The 20,709-nt window shown below is 35.5% G+C and overlaps 1 protein-coding gene and 1 long non-coding RNA gene across 5 annotated transcripts in view; both read left to right on the top strand.

Annotated features, from left to right (window-relative positions):
• LOC103097266 (uncharacterized) overlaps window positions 1-5,283 on the top strand; it is a 68,905-nt gene extending 63,622 nt beyond the window's left edge. The window contains exon 2 of the long non-coding RNA XR_008912845.1: window positions 2,043-5,283. This is a non-coding gene — a long non-coding RNA (uncharacterized LOC103097266). The remainder of the gene's footprint in view (window positions 1-2,042) is intronic.
• Window positions 1-20,709, top strand: part of PPARGC1A (PPARG coactivator 1 alpha) — an 800,952-nt gene that overhangs the window by 65,767 nt on the left and 714,476 nt on the right. The gene's annotated exons all lie outside the window — the stretch shown is intronic.

Below are 20,709 nucleotides of genomic sequence, written 5' to 3'. Positions count from 1 at the left end.
GTTGGTTTAACAGTGCTCCAACTTGCTGCTAATAAAGCCAACATTTACTAGTCTTATCTCTTCTAAGTAGGAACCTGCCAGTGGTAAGGAAAATATAATAAAGGCACATGTTCCACGGTAAGAATGGGAGGCACCTTTGGGGACTGTTATCTTCTTGCAGCGCCTTCCTTGGATGTCTTGCAGCTGCTGAACTGAAGTACTTTGGATCAGTGTGAGTGGATTCAGGAAAAAGTGATGGGGACAAATGGGGCGTTGTCTCCATGCCCTTTTTTTTTTCCTTCTCCTTCCTGGCAAGACTTAACTGCTTTGAGGAGCAATCAACATGATAGTTTAATTGTACTCCAAGGAACGCTTGGAGCACAATCAAGACTGACAAATGATGGTCTTTGGAGTGAGAACTTTTATTTAAAAAAATCTTTCCTTACCTGTCAATCACTTTTAAAATAGAAATGAATTTTATTGATTGATGGCAATTCGACAGATACATCTGTCCTTCCATTGTAGATCTCTGTTAAGTAGAACTTCTGGTGTCCAGTATAAATAATAGGTACAAAAAGACTCTTGAGTCACCAACAGAATTTCCCTGCAGTCTTCATACTGTTCTGCCAAAATGAATTGAAATAATAATTAATTTGATCAATTCTGCATTAAAAAACTAATTCCTGCTTGTATCTCCCATGTCCTTTGTCTAGAAACAATCCTGTGGTCTGCTGATATTTTACAGAATATACTGCTTATCTGTTACAGAGCCCATTGAAAGTAATTTACTATTCACATGTTAAATATATGGGACAGTTGGTCTTTCTACAGCAATACAATTATTCTGTGAAGGAATTTTCAATGATGAAAATAAAAAAGTTAAAATAGTCATAATATATTGCTTCAGAGTCCAGGGCAGCTGTTTTCTGCCTCTATCTGTATTCTAATAAGTCTTTTAAATAAAGAGATTTATGAGATTATTTTAATTTTGATGTCTTTTTAATGCTTCATGCATTTTAAATACAACCTTTTAATAGTTTTTGAGATTGAAGAATTTAATTTTATTTTATACTGCAGAAATAAATGTATTCTCAGGAGACTGCACCATTATTATAGATTTTTAAAAATTCAGCATATCTGCTATATACAGCTCAAGTGCCAACCAGTACTGATAAAGTTAGATTCAAACAAAGCACCTCATTCAAGTTTGGGAGACAGTCAATTTACTTAGGGCATTAGTGGAATATATTTATTCTTCATTCAGTGTTACAGTATAACTCATGCTAACAGGCATTTTGTGAATTTATAGAAAATATTTACCATAGCATGGGAAAGATTTTTCAAAATGACATAAAATTTATGCAGTTATGAAAGAGGAAATTCAACAAACATTTATTAATCACTTCCTGTATACGAGCACTATGAAACTTGCATCTAATGACATAAAAGTTAGAGTTATTATAAATAGCAATATTTGAAAAATTCACATTTATTGACCTCTTCCTGTGTGCAAGACTAGAAAAGGATTCCTGTTAGTCTTCAGAGTCACTTGATAATCTTAACAGGCTCAGAGCATGCAAAGTCCCCCCCATACATCACCCTGGAAGGCATTCTTATGCTTTGCAATCTCCTGTTATAGCAGGTACAATGGTTTGGGCTTTGAGAGGATTAACCATCATCATAATAATTATGGTAATAACTAACATAGCTCTTTAAAGTTTGCAGGGCTTTATAAACATTATCTCCTTTGAGCCTCATGAAAGCCCTGTGAAGTAGATAGTATAGGTATTAGCTCCCTTTTATAAGTGAGGAACCTGGCTACGAGATTTTGAGTGGACAGTGTTTGGTTAAAAACGTTGGGTTTTGAGCCCCAATTCTCTGATCCTAAATCAGAGATTGAGAGCTAACAGGGCCTTTGGATGCCATTTAGTTCAACCATTCATTTCAAAGTCAAGGAAACTGAGACTCAGAATTAAATATTCCAAAGAGGTAGCAGTAGAGGCAGGATTTGCATGACTCCTAAGTCCAGTATTTTTTTCTTTTCCTTTTCATTTCCATTTAAGCTGCCTTAGGGAGGACTTTATGAGACAAGTGACTTCAGAAGAATTGGACCACGAAAGAAAGGAAAAACTTGAAAAATGAAGATATGGATATTTTGTTTTGAATGTCAGTATATTTATTAAGTTGGTCTTGAAAAGAATTATAAACAACATTGTTGATGTTGACTAGTGATACCGTAAAAGAAACAAATCTACTTTTTTGGGGGTAGTGGTCGGTTATTTGTGGCAGTTGAAACTGTAGCACTGAAGAATCATTTCAGTCTCACTGCTAGAGATCGAGACCTTGTGTTTTTCAGACTGGCATGAAAGAAGGCATAGCCCAACAGAATTCAGCCAAAAAGGTTTTAAGAAAAATAACAACAGATTTGTGCAGTTAAGCTTCCATTAATTGGAACATTTAAGCGACTGTCATCTTTTCAAAGGCACAATAATGATAATCATACCTTACATTTTTATAGCATCTTCCAGGCAGGGAAGCCATTCAAACAAGAACTGAAAGAGCCACAAAATGTAAGGTTTGGCACTTACAAGCTTCTGTCCGATGCCAGTAGAAGAAAAGAAAAAATACTTAAGAAGCCAATTTGGAAAACCATTTACCTTAAATAGAGTCACAAAGGGTCAGACAATTTGGAATTAATTCAGTATTTAAGTACCTACTATGTGCAATGTACGATGAACTACACTGGAGGAAGATATTAATACAAATAAAATATAGACTCTCCCCCTTAAAGAGTTTGGTCTTTTATATCTTGTAATATAGTTTTCAAGTCTAAACTTAAAGCATTCATGAAACTAATTTCTGTTCTTAAGAAAGTAAGGACCAAAATTGCACCAGCCAACAAAAGATGTGCTAGTCTCCTTTACTTCTTGCCATTGTTTCTTCTCAAGAGAACTCAGAGAAGTCTTAAAAAGGGCAACATAAGATGTGTCATGAAGGGAAACACAACTAAGTAGGGCATCATGCTAGTTCCTGGGAGAGACAAAGAAAAAGATGACTTCTTTTACTCAACAAGTTTGAAATCTGGTAAGGAAATGAAGCACAATTATAACATGAAAGACAATATAAGAAGATAGGAAACATAATTGTTCATTCCTCATTTTCTTGTGAAATTCATTGTTTATAAAAAGCTCCTTGGAGTATAATTCGACCTTATTGATCACGATTGTAAAAAATACAACTCTTTAAGTAAAGCAATGGATAAACATTACCATAGATGTTATATAAAGTAAGGAAAAACCTTAATTTGGACTGGCAAGCACAAGTATTTGTGAAAAATGTGTTCTTTCTTCATTTTCAGCTGCGGAAAAAATTCTGCTCTGGAAAAGAATCTCATTTTGAAGCTGATAAGGTCTAATTTCCTAGGGAAATCTTAAAGACACTTTAGATACTGCAGCTAAAGAGGATTTTGGCCATATTGCACTTTTTGCATTACTAGTTTATCCCAATTTTGCCTGAAAATGTTGTTACATGGGGCATTCTATTTCTTTAGCGTTATTATTTGCTAAAGATTAACTCTATGTCTATTGTTTAAAAGAAAAAGAAGCAACTAAGACAGTAAAAAAGGAAAACTAAAATGTTTTAATCTCATCAATTTTTTTCTAAATCATCAACTGTATTTATGTATATCATATGTTCTTTCTCTACTGAAGACTATTTGAGCACAAAATTTGCCATAACTCTAGACTGGGTACCAGAAGTGATGAGTGAAAGAGTACCAGATCTGGAGTTAGAAGTCCTAGGTTCAAATCTTGCATCTGTAATTTAATACTTGCAAATCACTTCATTTTCTTGGACCTCAGTTTTCTCATTTGTAAAATGGGAGGCTTTTCTATGATCCCAAGATTTAGAGTCTAATTAATTTGCTGTGTGATTTTGGTAGTCACTGTTTCTTTTGGTCTCAGTTGTCCTCATGTATAAAATAGGGCTAATAATATCTGCTTATCTAATAAGAAATCATTAAAGAGCTATATAAATATAATTTGTTTCTTATTGTTATGTTTTAATGGAGGGATGCCTGTTGTCATATAAAAATTCGGTCTTGATCTTCTATACAGATGTAACACTTTGTTAATTGAAATCATTTAAGAGTTAATTGTTTCCTCATCAATCCAGATTGATGTAATATTTAACATTAGACAAAAGTAAGACTGGCAGCACTTCCTACACTCAAGGAATTTATAATCAAGTATGGAAAATGAAATATAAACATGAATAACGATAGTAAAAATAGAACATAATGTTGTATGAGAGGTACAAACAAAATGCTATGAGTTGAGGCTGAGAAGCTAGGTGACTCGGTAGATTGAGAGCCAGGCTTAGAGATAGGAAGTCCTGGGTTTAAATATGACCTCAGATACTTCCTAGTTATGTGATCCTGGGCAAGTCACTTAAACTCAATTGCTTAACCCTTATTGTTTTCTGCCTTGGAACCAATACTTAGTATTTATTCTAAGATGGAAGGTAAGGGTTAAAAAAAAGTTCAGAGGCAAGGCATTTCACTTCCAGTTAGGGGTCTGTGAAACCTTGTGCTAGAAGAGGTTCATATCAGCTGAGTATAGAAGAATGAGTAGGATTTCAGTAGTCAAAGATCCTACCCCAATACCTTACTACCTGCCATCTGCACTCCAGGGAGATTCTTCCCTAACTCAGAATTGGAACTGAAACTTTTTCAAAGCTTATTAACAATTCAGTTTCTCTGTGGACAAAATTCTTTTGGTTAACTTTTAAAATTAAAAACATTTTTTAAAACATTACCTTCTGTTTTAGAATCAATATTATGTATTGGTCCCACGATAGAAGATTGGTAAGGGCTAGGGCCTAGGCAATGAGGTGACTTGTCCAGGTTCACAGTTAGGAAGTATCTGAGCCCAAATTTGAACCTAGAACCTCCCTTCTCTGGGCCTGACTCTTAATTTACTGAGCCACCCGGCTGTCCCCAAATTGAAAAAGTTTAAAGAAAATCACAATATATTAGCCTTACAGAAAAAAACTGAATGCTCTTATAGCTTCTTGTCATCTTGCTTACATTCAAATCTGCTGCTTGATTGTTTTTTAAAAGTTTTTTAGATCCCATCTGCACCTGAATGAGAATCCCCTCTCTGATATGACAAGTGACCATCCATCCATCCATCCATCTACTGCATTAGAGGGAACCCACCATTTGCTGAGATCATTTCACTCTTGAAGCACTTTTGAAAGAAGACTTTGCCTTGAATCAAATCTAAATAAATCTATTTCTCTTCAGCTCATTGTTCCTATTTCTGTCCCTTGGGGTCAAATTGAACAAATCTAATACTTCTTCCACATGACAGCCCTTCATAGACTTGAAGCTAGCTATCATGGAGATTCCTCCATCCCCCCAGTCTTTTCCAGGCTAAATATTTCCATTCTCTTTACCGTTGTTTCAGTTCTTTAGTCCCCTCACTATTCCATTCACCCTTCTCTGCACTTTAGCTTGTCACTGTCTTTCCTAAGTGCTCCTTGAAGGAAGGGTATCAGTAGGGGAGAATATAGTGGCTCTGCCAATTTTTTTCTTCTGTACAGAAAGCCCATATTAAAGCAATCCAAATTTGCATTCATTTTTTGGCAGCCTCATTTTAAACTTGCACTATGCTGACCATCCCAGGTCCTTCTCAGATGACTGAGTTTCTAGCCATACCTCCATCATGTTTTACATGTGGGTTTAATTCTTTACATGTGTAACTGATTCTTTGAATTCAAGGTTAGACACTGACATTTGTTCCATTTACATGTCATCTTATTTTGCATCCTTGATCCATTAGTTCTCCATTTCAGATTTGTGCCATCTATAAATTTGATCAATTCAGCAGTACCTTCTAATGGTAGCCTTTGTCTCACCCCTTTCCTTCTTCTACAATAGATTTCATCCTCTTCCTTTCTTTCTCTAATCTTTAACCCCTTCACATTTCTCAGTTCCTTCCTTTTTGCCTATACTTCCCCAGCTACCTCACCAAATCCCTTCCCAAATACTTACCATTTCCTTCAAATTGGAGTGGATCCATAACTTTCTGTACTTGTGGAATTCTCCTTCTCTCTTCACTTCATAACCCCCTCTACCAACCACTATGGACATATATGTCACATAGGCACACACCTTATAAATATGTATGCATGTGTACACATAGATGAATAAATACATATGTATGTATATTTGTATGTGTGTGTGTATGTATATATATCTCTACATAGGTATGGTTATATATATATATGTAGCATCACCTGAGAGACTGTAACTTCTTGAAAGGATAGACTGCTTCAATTTTGTCTTTGTATTCCTAACACCTAATATATAGTGTCTGGACTATAGAAAGTGCTTAATAAATGCATGGTGGTCCAAATGATTGATTAGGAAATTTGTTGGGTTAAGACCAAGTTAATATCTTTGTGGTTTCCTACTGGATGAAAAATCCATTTCTCCAAGTTGACAGTAACCTATTAATGAGAGTTTTTTGGAAATGATTATTTAGTTCTGACTCCACCTTACTCTACTTCATCTCACTCATATCTTTCTGTTTTGTCCATATGGATAAGCCTGAAGAACTTTGTCAGATGCTTTTTTAAACTAAATTGTATTTTTTCAACTATATGGAGAGATAAATGAAGAAACCTTTTTTTGCCAATTACATGTAATAAATTTCCATATAACTTTTCTGAAGTTATATTATCCAAAAAGTCTCCCTGCTTTCTTTTCTCCCCTCTCCTGGAATTGGCAAGCAATTCAATCTGGGACATGTATTATCATGCTAAATGTATTTCCATGTTATTCATTTTTGTAAATGAATAATTTTATGAAACCAGAACCCCAAAACATTCCCAAATAAACAAGTGAAAAATAGTATGCATAAACAAAATTTTTGACAATTATTTTTTGATATTTTGTGATTCAGATTCTCTCCCTTCACCTCTTTGTAACTGCCCCCCCTCCACCCATGGTAAATAGTCTGATACTGGTTATACCAGTATTTACGTGCAATATGTATTTCCATATATACTCTATGTCATTATTGAAGACACATCACACATATAATAAAAAACTCATTAAGGAAATAAAGTGAAGAATTGAATGCTTTGATTTGCAATTAGATTCCAATAGTTCCTCCTTTGGCTATGAATAGAGATTTATTTTTTATCGAGTCCCTTGGAGTTATCTTAGAACCTTGTTTTGCTAATAATAGTTTAGTCCTTCACAGTTGATTGTCATGATATTTCTGTTCTATTTCCATATACATTGTGCTCCTGGTTCTGCTCACTTCACTTTTCATCAGTTCTCAACTGCTTTGTTTAAATCTATGTACATTTTCATCTACAGAATCCCTCTGCAGCACCTATGCACTAAAACCTATGTAGTAACCCTATCAAGAAAAGAAATGAGTTTAGTTTGATCATCTCTGTTTCTGGTAAAGCCATGTTAGCGACCTTAGCGATCACCACTTCCCTTTTATTTCTTGTAGAATTTGTCCAGGAATCAAAGTTGAATTCACCAGTTTCTTGTTTGCAGACTACTGTCTTCTCTTTTGTTTGAAAATTGGGACACTTGTTCTTCTCTAGTCCTGTGGCTTTTTTCCCTTTTCCTCATGATCTTTTGAAGGTCACTGACAATAGCTCAGTGATGATAGCTGGCAGTTCTGTTAGTGCAACAATGGAATTTGATAAGTTCTAATGGCTACAACTCATTGAAATCAAACTCAAGGAATAGAAACTTTTTTTTTAATATTATGGACCCCTTTGGCAGTCTAGCAAAGCCTATGGCTCACTTCTCAGAATCATGATTTTAACTGGAAAAAAAGGCATAGAAAGACAAAGCAAACCAGTTATGTTGAAATACTTATCAAAATATATTTTAAAAATCCAGATTCACACATCCAAGGCCTTTGACTCTAGCTTCTCCCTTATTTCTTTCCTTACTTTGGGTTTAAACTCTCTATTGAAAATTTTAAATCTTTCCTTTACAGTCCAAAATTGGTTCTCCTTGACAGCTCAAGCAGAATTAAAAAAAAGAATTGAGTAATTCTGCCTTTTCCCATTGGATATCATTTTCTTGTCCACTCAGATGGGTGATTCTATCCTTGCTTTGATTTTTCTCTTGACCCTAGTTTTCCTTTAAAAGCCTTTTTAGTCATCTTTAGTATTCACCTCCAACCTTCTTAACTTTTGCATTTTTATTCATCCTCCATTACATGGCCTTATTTCCATCTTTTGTATGTATCTTTAAAAAATGTGAATTGGTCATTCATTTTCCTGGGCATCTACATCAATCATTCTTTTTCAGACAAGCTTCCTTTTCCATGGAAATCATTTCTCTTAATGTCTTCAGAATTTCATTCTTGAAAGGATCACAAAATACTAATCTTTTGTCCAGCTTCTTCTGCAGAATTTGAAGCCATTGAGTTCTACTCATCCTTTCCCTAAATCCTTTGAAATAGACTCTCCCAAATTGTAGGGTGTGTATTAGATTATTCCTGGCTCACCTCTCCAAAATGTTCCTAACTCTTGTTTAAACAAGCAGTTTCTCTTAGTTGATCAAAATCAGGTTCAGAATATCAATTCATTTCTCTTTCTACCTTTGAAGAAGGAAATGAATATTAAGTGAGTCATGAAGGTATCAGTTTTCAATAAGAGAATGACCTCTCTCTGATAGTCTGGATAATTGAAATTATTTCCACTACTATATTTTGCTTCTGTGCCAGGTTGATCTATTTACTGACCTCATTTATTTCCCTTTCCTGATTTGATATTCTGCAATAATATTACTTCTATTTCTCTGTCTTTTGACCCTTAGTCAAGAGCTTTACACCATGATTTCTCTTGCTAGTTCTGGGTTTCTTTACATGAGTCTCTTTTCTTCAAATATTCAGTACACTAACCCTTTACTCTTTTCTAATCTAATTCTTTAAAATATTGCTTGTGGATTCCTTAGATCATAAGGAACTGCTTGCTTCCTGAGAAAATGTATGTTGCTGTTCTGTGGAGAGATCCTAATTCCAGCAATTTAGCTCCAAATTTTTGCTGGTCTTTTTTCTCTTCTTCTGGGTCACATTCTTTTACCATAAAAACACCTGATCCAGACTGGAGTTCCTCGTTGATCGTTTTTTTTTTCTTTATTCCTTCCTTGAACTGCTTTTTTTTCCCCCACTTGATTCTTCCTAAGAATATGGGAAGAAGATAGGTTGTTTTTCTGCCCTTTCTCTTTTTCTTTTAAGGGGGTGATCAATATTCAATTTGTACATCCTTAGCTGTTATCGATATTGGGAGGAGTACAAATATGGCACATTCTCTGTTAGTCATGGTCAAAGTCTTTTTGCCACCTGAACTTATTTGAAGTAAGACCTTCAGTCCTTTTTCATTCTTGTTGGATGCTTTTGTGGCTAATTCTGCTGCAGACTTCCCTGTTTGCCATGCTTATTTCTTGCTCTCTGGGCCAAATTGCTTGGGGATTGTGAAAATGACTTTGTTTAGGGCTGTCTTTTCTTATGCTTTAAGCTATTTCATTAAACTTCCATAGGTTAGCAATGGACAAATCCCATTAGGACCAATATCAATAGAAAGGAGTGGGAGGGAAAAGGAATGAAGGATAGATAGGTGAATGGATTGATGGATCAATCATATTTTGCTATAATTACAAAGTTGGAAGAGGCCTTAAAGACCCAAAGATCATGAAATAGCAGAGCCACTATCTTTTTTTTTTTAAGTGCTCAACCTTGTCAAGCAAAAATAGAGGGAAGCAAGATTAGATAATGTAGATAATGTAGAACCTAGGTCTCCTATTGCCTAGATTAGTGTTGCTTCTAATTCATATGACCCCTGTTTTGTATAATTTTTAGTTACATATAACAATACTTTGGTTTTAGTTTAAATGATAGGTAAAAACCAAAAATAAATTTTATTTTGCTATTGTTCTGCTCACAATACATGCCTTATCTGTGCTCTTTCTGATTTCTTGAGGATGAATGTGGAAAGAACAATGCTTAAATTAGTATTGTTAAATTAGTGATATTAGAATTTAGCAGTGTGTCTTTGGTGGCATATAAATCCAATGTTGGAATAGTTTTCCTTATTAAATCCTCTTTTGGTAATTTTTAGATATCATTTCTCAATTTTTGATAGATTCCAAACTAGCTGTTCTCAAAGGATCACCTAGGAATCCTTAAGACCCATTCTGGAGACTATGACATCAAAACTTTTCATAATAATATTAAGATATTCAGTGTCTAATGTGAGAAATATTGGTGAATATATAATCTCATAAATGAAAACTTTTTTGGGGGGAGTCCCTAATAACTATTAAGAATATAGGAGGTCATAATAGAGAAGCATGGCTCTAAACCACTTGATTTTTATGAATATTTACATAGTTTGAAGTGCCTGCCTAGAGCCTTCCTTCACTTCCCTTGTTTTCTCAATTCCTCTCTCCCTTTTCTCTCTTATTTCAAAATAGCATATGCAAACATTACTCTAAAGCATTGCATTTGTTGGTAGCTAGTGGGGTCTAGATTATTGGATTGCTTATTTTATTACTATTTATTATAGATCATGAAATGAAATAGAAAAGTTTTTTCTCGAATAAAAAAACTTGTCTGAATTTTACAAATTGAGCTTAAATAGGTTTTAGGGGAAATGACAACTAGGTAATAAAGTGTCTTGCTCTTTGATTTGAAGTTGTATATTGTGATTTTATTAATTATTGATAACTCAGAGAAACCGCATGGCAAAGTGAAGAGGGCTAGCCATGGCAGTCAGGAAGGCATGGGCAAGAAGACATCCTCCCATTGGCCCATGCTGGCAGTTCTACCTTGGTTAAATCACTCAAACTTCTCAGCATTTCCAGGCAATTATCTTAAAACTAACAGATGACTTTCCCAACCTCACTCCTGGAATTCTTCACCCCAGGGAACTCAGGGCTAATTTCAAAATAGCAACCAAATAGTAGCTTGACACATTTCTGAAAACACAGTTTTGGGGGCAGCTTGGTAGCACAATGGATAGAGTGCCAGGTCTGGAGTTGAGAGAACCTAGGTTAAAATCTGGCCTTAGACACTTCCCAGCTGGGTGACCTCGGGCAAGTCACTTAACCCTAATTGCCTAGCCCTTGCCTCTCTTCTGTCTTAGAAATGATACTATGCAAGTTAGGGTTTTGAAAAACAAAATAACTCCCATCCCCATAGTTTTGCCTAAGAAGTTCATCTAATAAAAATAACTGGCGTCATATAGAGCCTACTATGTGCCAGGCACTATGCCAAACACTTTACAAATTTTCATAATGAATTATAATATTCATAATAAAACAATGATAGTATATAATGAGAGTAAGTGTCTCTAGGAAAAATGAAGCAATTCTTGTTTCTGGCTTTGCAGCCATGCAGCTTTTCATTGAAGTAGCTCATATTTGTAAAGTGCTTTGAAGATGAATGTTATTCTATAAGGACAAAATCATTTTATAAAAATGTTACACATAAAACACTGCAACCCACTACCTGAATTTAAGATTCTCAAAGTAACAGCAACTCTTTCATGTGACTGACCATTAATAACCACCCTCTTTAGAATAATAATCCAGGATCCATCGAGAGATGACTCATGGAATTTTTTTCAGCGTAGCCTACGATTGTGGAATTATTATGAGAATGAAAGGCAGTGAGTAGGAACGATGTTTTTCTTTTTAAACATAATTATTGAAGTTGTTGGACAAGATAGACACAGGGAAGGATAAGTAAAAATGAGTCTAATATAGTGTGTTTGTAAATATAAATCCTTGTTCATTATGTGGAGCATTATAGTCACACAAATTATATCACATTGGTTAGTTTTGATTTTACAATTGCAGCAGTTGCAGATTTCATAAATTTATTTGTAGCAGCTGCAAATAAAATGACATATCTTGAAATTAGAAGCAAAATTTCATATCTAGAAATTACATTGTTACATACATACATAGAAAATAGAATTGGAAGCACACCTAGAAATCTGAGAAGATTAACTAGGAGCAATAATTGGTATTTTCCATCTTCAGTGGATAACAACAACAAGAAGAAGAATAGCTAGCGTTTATATAATGCTTTAAGGTTTGCAAAGCACTTTACAAATGTTATCTCATTTGATCCTACTAATAGCCATGGCTGGAGAAGGTGCTATTATTATCATCTCTATTTTACGCACAAAGAAACCAAAGCAGACAGAGGTTAGGACTTGCCTCTGGTCACACAGCTGGATTTGAACTCAGGTCGTCTTGGCTCCAAGTTGAGGTCTGTCCACTGAGTCATCTAGATGGCCAGTTGTCTAAAAGATGTGGCCAGATTTCCATTGGCTTAGATAGAAGTTCAGTAGGAGCTTGTCTGTATGTCTTTCTTCCTACACAGAGAAGATGATTGCCTTAGAGCATCTGCCAAGTTCCTTATGCACCATTATATGAGTTATTTTTCAGAAAACATACACATAATCAGACAAAATCTTTCTCCTTGTCCCACAGTAAGAAAACAGCCACAAACCTGTCAGTTTTGATTTGATCCCTTTGACCGATTGTGACCAGAAATAACATTCTCCCCTACCCCATGCACCACCCCAGCCCTGCACTCCAGTCCCAAGGTCAAACTCTGGGAATGGCTCTGGCTCTGCCGCTTCTCCTCCTCTCTAGCATTACTCTAGCAGTAGCTCTCCACATCTCCTGGACAAGGAGACATAACCATTAGGGATTTGTTTACAACTGACCTGTGACAGCTGAATGAAGTCATTTATCGTTTGCTGTTGTGTTTACTTATTTTAGCAATATTTGATAAGTTGCAAAAGCAATATGATTTCCCTGCACAAATTGAAATGCTAATGAAATAATGCCTTTTGCAATTCTAATTCCTTTTGCCTCCATTTTAGTCTCCTTCTTTTTTGTGTCAAGGCTCCAGGTGGCCATCTTGTTTGTAAGTGGAATGAGGAAATTAATGCTGTTCTAAAAGCCTTTCTTCCCCCCCCCCCCCGACCTTTTGTGTACTTGAAATAGCATTTAATATTTCATTACTACAGGTCTTTCCATTTAATTTCCTGATTTTTTCCACATTAAAAAAATCTACAAACTTGGTTTTGCAGCATGGAATTATGGAACCTAATAATTCTCTGGTCCATGGCAGTTCTGTAACTGGTGCCCTGAAGCATTTTTATTGCACATGCTTTTATTGCTGAAAGGTTGGGCAATTTGGCCATTTTATTTTAGACTTATCCATCAAATGTCCCTATCAGAGAACTAAAAACATATATCACTTACATTTTAGCCATCTTTTAGGGATTTCTTTGGTATGTTAAGAAAACAAAATGAATTTCCTCTTATACTTACCTTGAGAAAATCTTTACACTCTTCTGGGCCCAAGCCAAGCATGGAAAGGTATTTGATGCATAAATGAAAAGCAAAATGTGTTTGAAAAGTGTCACTCACTGTGAGGCTATACCATAGATCTGTCCAGAATAGCTAATTATGATAGCTAAGGGAACGAACAAACATTTCCATAATAGCCTTCTGTTTTTAGTCATTCATAATATTTCCAGAACATTGACCTTTGAAAATATGACCATAGCCAAAAGGTGAATTCTCCTTTCTGACATTATGAGGAAAAGATACCCATTTTTTTGGGAAATTTCTCCTAAAGTTGTAGGAGAGTGATTTTTAAAATAGTGGCGAAAATTTCAAGGTGGTGGAACTTTATAATAAAGTATACCTCTGTTCTGATGATCAGAAAACAAGTCATTTGTATTCCTGAACTAGAAGGTGGGACATCTGAATGTCATGAGTTTTTTGCTAAGGATTTCTTTTTGTCATAAGAGAAACCATTCCACTTAGGAAGGACCCTATAAGAAGAATAATGCAATAGTGTGAAATGATTCTTTTATTCTCTCTGAAGAGTTCTGTGCCACCAAGTGAGTCAAACAGTAGGCTTAACACAAAAGATTTGAAATGACCTTAAAAGAAAAGTGACCATGATAGGTCATTAGATACAGAGGTTTCCTTGCATAGTAAGTCTTCTTTCGGGATGTGATAATATTCAGCATTTCCATTTTATCAGTAGGAAGGATCATAGTCATTATAAAAACCATTTAAACCATACATCTGGGGTTTCTTTTGGAAGCCTATGAAATTTCTGGATGAAGTTTCATGCAGTTTAGATTGAAAAAGAAAACAAAACTTGATAACTGAGCTTTGATTCCTACATCAATCTCAACGAACCTTTTTTTTTTTTTAAATAATCACAACGGTCATATCCCAGGAATCGAAAACTCTTCAAATGTCATCATTAATATTGCAGACTGAAAAAAAGTTTGTTTTTGTTTTGATTAGGTTACATCATTTCATCTGTGTAGAGAATTTGCTCTGTTGATGTAGATCAACAAAATGTCTGTAATTTGAGGCTTAGATTGCTCCGTGGTGACACTGAAAGGTTAAGTGATTTACCTAGGGTGATACAGCCTATGGCACTTGAATTCATATCTTTCTGACACCAAGGTTAGCAATCTATCCCTATGCCATGCAATCTCTAAGAAAGAATAAACACAGTGATTGTAAGATAATTTTTATATATTTATGCATAAATATGAATTTACCACTGGGAATTTTGATTTTACTCTCTTTGCAAAAATGGTCTAATTTATGGTTCAAACAAGTCAATTGTTTGATTAATTTAAAAAATATCCTCTTGTATACTCTAATTTGTTGGTTTAATTTTCCCTTTTGATTTGTGTTTTCCTCACTCTTGGTATTCCCCCTTAATTTTTTGAGTTGTCCAACTTCCTTTGCTTTGCTTTTTCTATTCTCTCCACTTTCTGTGCCAGATTCCCCTCAGCCTTGATGTTTCTAGTAATTGATACTTTAGCTTTATTCCTCCTTTTTCATTCTCTCTGTCTCTCTGTCTGTCTGTCTGTCTCTGCTGCTGCTGGCCATTAACTTGATCCATTGTTAGGTTAGTTTAAACAACTTCTAGTCTCTATTTTTCAGTGAAGAGAATGTAGAATTTTTGATTCCTTTTGACAAAATGACGGGCTGCTGACATAAGGAAGGTACTGCTGAGCTCTGCAGGGTAACAGCCTGTGAAGCACAGAAGTGTCTCTGGTTCCTAGTGTTGGTCTGGAAAATTTCTTTGGGGTATTCTGGAAACATGCATCCCCTTCCTTTAATAAGGACGAAGGACTTCTGTCTTGAGAGTGACTATTAATTGTTTATTTTTACTCTAAACACCTTTGGAGTAGATTAGGGGTCAGGAGACCCTCATTCCATCAGTTTGGTCTTGCTACTAATTTTGGCATTCTACAATTGGGGCAAAGGCTATGTCCCAGCCTCGATAGCTTAAATCAGTGTTTCCCAAACTTTTGAATGCAAGGGTGCCTTTTTTAATTTAGAAAAAAACTGTGGATTCTCATGTGATAATAATTGTACTAATATTGATTGAGAAAATATGTGATTGGATTTGAACAACTAATAATAAATAAGTCTGTGGTCTCGGAAGCATCTAAAGTTCATAGGTTTTACTTTTGGCCAGTGACAACTGTTTTTGGCATATTTTTGGCTTTCTATAAAATTATGATCACATTAGAAGCCTATCATAGTCTAGTGCCTTAGAACTAATTCTTTTTCTCTCTGTCTCTGTCTTTCTCTCTCTCTCTCTCCCCATGATACACACTCTTTCTTCTCTCTCATTCTATTGTGAATTTTCTCTCATTTTATACTTCAGTCGCTTGCTGATATAACCACCCCATATTCACTTCTCTGTAATCAAGAAAATTGTCAAAAGAAACCAGTCAATAAAACAATTGACAGCATATGCAGTATTCTGTACGTGCAGCTCCACCCTCCCATCCTTACTGAAAAGATGGAAGTGTATTTGAGATACCTTTCCCAAAAGCAGCATCAAGGAGTTTTGACCTAAGTAAAGATAAAGCCCCTGGGTTTTCCTTTTATCAGAAAGTTCTTGTTTTTGTTTTTTGTTGTGGTGGTTTTTTTAATAGCTTACCAGGCAAGTTTTGAAATAGCTTGATCATTTTTGAGGTGTTGACTTAGGGTCAAAAGCCCTGATGATATCTTTGCAAAGGGAGGATGATTCCAAGGGATTAAAAATGGTCTAGAAAACCATGTTCCTGTGCAAAATACAGACCCTACAGGGACCCTGATGGGTGGGAGAAGGGGAATGTGGTTTTGTTTTTCTTTCTCAGCTGCTCCAAGTGGGGAAGTAGAGCACACATTTCTCTTCTGCTGCTGGCACTGGATCAGCTTGTGGTCCAACTTCAATCCAATCTTGAAAGAAAACATATTGATTGGGCTAACAGCTTGATTGTCCTGGCACAATGGTGCTGCTCTTGAGGAATATGAGACTGTCTTCACTCTAGGGCTGTCTGGAGAGTTCCCACTTTTTCTAAATTCTTGTCAACCTGAAGAAGCAGAGAAGAAACCAGGGAATTCTAACATGGCTCTCCATGAGTTTGTTCATCAAGAAAATATTCCTTTTGTGTTTATTCCAGTTCCTCTAACATGCTAGAGAGAAGCAATGTCGCTTAGGGAATAAAGGGCCAGTCTAGGAAGGTAGGTAGTCCTGGGTTCAATTTCTCCTTTTGACACATACTAACAGTGTGACCATGGACAAGTCACTTTAGCTTTCCCTGTCTCTTAGGACTCATTGAATCATACACTTAGAGCAAGAAGGTATCTTAGAGGTTATCCAACTCAGCTTTCTTCAGTGATACAATTGAAACTAAAACTTAGAGAAGTCTAATGACTTATTCAGGGTTCCTCAAGAAGGAAGCGCGAGACCTGATACAAATCTTGTTCCTTTGCTTCCTAATCTGGCAGCTTCTTCCCAAGAACCAAGTACCAAGTACCAGCTTCCTCCAAAGTTACAGTTGAATGGAAAATCTGCATAAAAGGAGGCACTTTAAGTTTCTTCACCAGAAATTCTCTATATTCATGGATCATAGGTCTGGACCACACACAGAAAATGCTAGAAATGAGATAAGGAACCTGTGACCAGCCAGCTGGGTACAGGCTATTGCTCAGTCAGCAAGTCTGTATAATTACAAAGCCCTCCATATGACATTAAAAATTTTAACTTTTTAAAATAGCATTTTTAGTGCAAGTAGTTTATGATCATTGTGAGCTATGCAAATGGATTGCTGGAAGAAAATTTAGAAGTTTTTCACCTGAACCGGGTGCCGAACAAGAATTCTACTAGCTATCTCATTTCAATAAGTATGTTTTGCCCTTCTTTATTTTCACCAGTCTTCATTATCACTAATAATATCTTCGTTAATATAAATGTAGTAATAACCTCATTTATTTAATGACTAACATCTCACAAAGTAATTTTCACATACATTTTTTTATTACTTTCGCTTAATAACCCTATGTGGTAAGGTAGGTTTTAAAATGAAAACTTTTTTTAATGAACAAAAATGATTAAAAAAATCTTTCCTACCTTTAATTTCCATTTCCACCATTGTGGAGGGTGGGGGACTATAACAAATATGTATATTCAAGCAGAATAATTTCCTGCATTGGCCATGCCCAAATATAATATACACATGTGCATATGTATATATGTACATAGATGAACATATGTATACATACACATACATGTCATAAATATTATTCCTACTTTATGGTTGAAGAAACAGAGTCTGAGAGGTAAAATCACAAATAGTTTGAGTCATAGAGAATCTGCAAGGTCAAATACAATAAGATCTCATTTTATAGGAACACAACACATATGAATTCAAGTATGTGCAATTGGCAATTTAAAACAAAATAAAGGCAGAAAAATTTTTAAATAAAAAATTAATTATGCGCTAAATCCATGCCATTTTCCCAAGTGGCGTAAAGTCTCACAGCAGTTCACCTAGTCATGCTCATTATCGCTCTGAGAAGTGTTAGTGTGAGTCATTACACTGTTTTGCGCCAAACATTAACTCCCTCACTTTCTTTGTCTGGAGTTCTCGCTTATAACAAGTCCAGTCTCTATCAGAGTAGTGCTTCTCTGTTTCATTAATGCTTTTTAGTTATTAATAATGGCCCCAGAGTAGTGATTCTGGTAGCTCTCATAAGCCTAAGAAAAGTCATAAAGTGCCTAAGTATTTTCACATAAAGAATACTTATTAAATAATGGGGTTTACTATTATGTGCAATTTTTGGCTTACTTGATGGGTCTTAGTACGTATTGGTCATGTAAAATGAGGTTCCACTGCATAAGATATGAACATTTCTATTTAGAAATCTCTAGAAACCTTCTAGGGGCTCTTTACCTTTTCTCGTGTCATGGATGCCTTTTGGCTTTTTAGTAAAACCTGTGGACCCTGTCTCATCATAAAGTTTTTAAATAGACAAAATAAAATACATAGGACTGGAGAGGAAACCAATTATATTGTAATATATGGACCAAAATGTCTTTTTAAAAAGAAAAAAAGTTATTGGACTCTTGGTTAAGAACCCCTGATATGATCCAGACTAATGGAGTCTTCTCATTGTCCACATCAGTATACTGAACCCAGAGAAGTTAAATCACAAAGTTTAAGGTTCTCCAGCTAGGTCAGTAGCAGAGGTAGAACTTGGCAGGTCCTTTTAGCTACCTTGAATTATCTTTCCCAGCTAATAATGGCCAGGATTTTAATAGTGTTTTAAAGTTGGGAAAGTATTTTACATGTTATCTTCACATGCTCTCTCATTTGATATTCACAACTTTAAGAAGCAGGTGTTATTATAATCAATGTTTAACAAATGAGAAAACTGAGTCTGAGAGATCTTAAGTGACTTACCTAAGGCTATATAACTCATATGTAATTCAAGTAGGATTTGAACCCTGGTCTTCCCTACTCCAAGTCCAGCATTTTTTTCACTGTACTACCTTTATTCATTTACTTGTGTAAAGTCAAAAAGTGATCTTTTCCCCCTGTATGTCAATGCCCATGAAAGGCAAAAGTTTGCAATTGTATCTATCCTATACATAAGGGAAATATAGGTAGGTAGTTCTTATACTAATTCTACTACCATCCCATCTCAAATGTCTGGAGAAAAAGGGCTGAACCTGCCTAGTCTTCACATTCTCTCAAAAGTATTGGTCCTGGTAGAGGGTAGAATCCTACTGAAGCACACAGTTGGACCTTATGCCTCAACTTGTTTCCATTTCCAGGAGACTCTATAATTAAGTCTTTTCAAAGCTAGGAAACTTTGTACTTGGGTCAAATACATTGGAGACCCTTGAATATTTAAGTAAGGATGCTGCCAAGCTTGGAAAGGAGAAGCAGGACTTCCTGGAGTGATGAGATAGGGAGAGAAAAGGAGCTCATAAGCTCATAACAGTTAGTCATCTGATAGCTTCCTGTTTTAACTAATTATTGTTGTTAACAGTGCTAAGTTCCATTGCTTCTATGTTGCTAAAGGACTGAAAGGGCTTTTAGCACCCTGTAAATTTATCTTTCTGGGGCAAAGACTCACTTACCCCATCTTACTTATTACTCTTGAATCTTCTGGTTCTGGAAAGGGGAGAATAAAGATTTTTTCCAGAGGACCCTCTTTCTTGGATAAAGCTCTTCCTAGTTTGGGGCTTGGCAAAAGTTTTATTTTGCATGCATGTTGGATTTTTACTGTAAACCTTTCATTTATAAAGAAATAAGTTAAAATATTTTTATTTTACTGTGCTGTCTACCAGGAGCCAGGCAGATTATAAGACATTTTCCATCCTCTGACAAATTCAGTATTCTGCAAATGTTCAAATGTACAGGATGATAATGATATTTAAAATGGCTTGCCTTAAAATGGCCAAGTTCTACCTGACAATGGGGAAGTATAGTGATTGGATCTCACTGTTATATGAGGTGTAGTGAGATGATACCTATTATGACTAGAAAAGATGACTTTAGAGGTGTTATTAAGAGTAAAGTGGCCTGTGAAGAGAGTTAAGAATATTAGTCTTCCAAATTTACAAACTGGTTATCATGATTGTGAAGAATCTTAATTGCTTGTCTAAAGTCTCAATTCACCAACTATTAATAGATTCCCTACACTAAATAGCCCATTACAGAATTCCTAATTTAAAAATTACATATCATTTCAAAATTCCCTCCTTAGTAGGTTGTCAGTTGCTGGTTTCAGAGAGCTAAGTATTATGCAAAAGGAGTGAAAAATTAATTCTCTTTAGTACCTTTTCTAACTCATTCTTGATCCATGTGCTTAAGATGATTCAGGTCTCAACTCTTAACATTCTGTAAAGCAGTCAGTTTTGTGATTTGAAAATGAATTAGAAATTTCTCTGGCATTTTGGCAAGGCGTAGAAAGGAAACATGCAGAAAACTCTACTTTCTTGATTTTGAAAAATTCACCCCTTCCTTACTCCACACTATCAAGGTGAAAATCACAGTTGGACACATAGAAGAAACACAGGATATTTCTGGTCTCGGACACTGGTTTCCCTCAAATATAGGTTTGAGTTAGCTTACTGTACCTTTGAGATAGTATGTGTTTATCCGAGTTTTGTGCTCATAGATTGTAAGGAATGTTGCTGATTTTGTATTAAAGGGATCAGTGTTTGGCTTACTGTAAGCTCTGTGAAGGCAGGGACCTTGCCTAGTCTAAACTACATTATCTTGCCCCTTACTGAGAACAGTGTGTTCCCAAAATAGTTGTCAGCTCATCAATAAACA

This window comes from Monodelphis domestica, chromosome 6, assembly GCF_027887165.1.
Source record: "Monodelphis domestica isolate mMonDom1 chromosome 6, mMonDom1.pri, whole genome shotgun sequence".
In the NCBI taxonomy this organism is placed as follows: Eukaryota; Metazoa; Chordata; class Mammalia; order Didelphimorphia; family Didelphidae; genus Monodelphis; species Monodelphis domestica.
Note: the sequence above shows the minus strand (reverse complement) of the source record. Positions and strands in the feature narration are given on the sequence as shown.